This window comes from Octodon degus, unplaced genomic scaffold (genome assembly GCF_000260255.1).
Source record: "Octodon degus isolate 3935 unplaced genomic scaffold, OctDeg1.0 scaffold00111, whole genome shotgun sequence".
Lineage (NCBI taxonomy): Eukaryota > Metazoa > Chordata > Mammalia > Rodentia > Octodontidae > Octodon > Octodon degus.
In genome coordinates, this window is record NW_004524687.1 from 8,398,360 (window position 1) to 8,400,173 (window position 1,814).

Genomic DNA, 1,814 nt, shown 5'->3' on the forward strand with positions numbered 1-1,814 from the left:
CTTTCCTTCCTTCACATCACCCCATTTTTTTGTTTTAGACCATTTCTCTACTACCACCATTATAACATTTGTATATTTCTAGCCATACTTGTTTAATTTTGGTCCTATGTTCAAATGAACTCCAGGTCCTTCACAGTCGCTTTTCTTTTTCAGAGTTGTCTTTCTTTTTTTCCATGTGCATATCCTGTATGGCTGCATCTTATCACCACCTACATTTTCGAGAATGACTCAGATCTTCTGACTTTGAGAAGAGATGCCTCTGATTGTTACATCTGCATGAAACTTTCCTTAGTGTAACATATGGGGGCTCTGTACTCTCTCAGACATTACCACAGCTTTTTTTTTCTGAAATGTAGTGTGGCTGTGGAGCAGTCTCTGGTCAGCTTGATTTCTTCCTTGTAAATGATTTGCATTTTCCTTCCTGGATAAATGAACAATTCCTCCTTTGTCCTCAAACTAAGTAAGCAGACAAGGTTCCATGTTGAATGCTAACAACATTTTCTTGGAACACTGTTTTGGCAACTTTCTTCTTCCTGGGTCTTCTGTGAGTTTGAATCTTTCATCTGATGGGCTGAGTTCTCTAAGTTCACCAGTTGTTACACGTTTGATTATCCTTGTCTGCCTTTCAGAATTTATTCAATTTCTCTAAAGTACTTTAATCTTTATTTCTTCTACAAGCACACAATTATTTCAAGCCTGTTGTCTGTCAGAAATCCAATTTCCTGCTGAGCCTGTTCTTGTCCTCTACAGAAGAGACAGAAGTGTGGGCCTGCCACAGTGTCACACTGTCTGTTCTCCAGGCTCCTCAGGTCTGCCATGCTCTGCTTCTGATCTGCTGGACCACTCAATGCTAAATTTTTATTTTGTTAAATTTGTGTTCTTACTAAGTTCTTTTACTGAATAATGCTCTCTGTTCTGGAGTTATGATTTCTTCTAGACTTGGAATTCATGTTTTACCTGCTATATTCCTTTCGTTCTTCCTCTCTTTTTGGGCAGAAGCATGGCATGTCTGCCCAGCCAGCCCTAGAGTGTGGTGTCATGAACTCTCACTGGCTTTCTTCTCACCTTAGCTTGGAACAGGAGGTTGAGAGTGCTGCATTGTGTTTTTGTACCCAATGGTCCTGGGAGTGGCTGTGAATGGTCAGCTAAACTGTCCACTTTTTTGAAAGAGCTGTGCTGTTCTCACTCTTCCCAGCATGGTCCAATGTACCATTCCTAGGGGTTTTTTTACCATTGGGGTAGAAATATTTCCCCTCCCATAGGATTGTCCTTCTACTACAGGTAGATTCTGAGTTCAGTTAGGAGTGTAGAACCTACATTCTATCAGAAAATGTCTGCTCTGTTCTTGACATCCTTTGTTTCATCGACCATCTCTCCTCTGCAGCCACTGAAATTCTTCCAGCCCTAAGAACAAAAAGATTACTTGTGTCTAGAAGTCTTGGCACTTAATAATTGGTGGATGTGCTAGAGAAAGATGGAAGGAAGAACTTTGACTTGGAAATTTCAAAGCACCTCCCCCTGCATTTTCATATCTGTTTATGGTTTTTCAGAGAGCCTGGAACATATAAATTAAGTAGTGACAATTTTAATAAGAATTCTTTTTTTTTTTTTTTTTAGTCAACTATGTATGAACTTTGGGATCCATCTGCTTTTCTTTTCTTTTTTTTTTCAAAGTTTTATTGATAAACAGCAATGAGACAGTTGCAAATCAAATTGGAAGTACAGTTTCAACAAATAATACACTGCATATATTCTTCTTAGTGGTTAATTGCTGTACAAGATGCGGACTTGTGATCCTATTTACAAACACCATT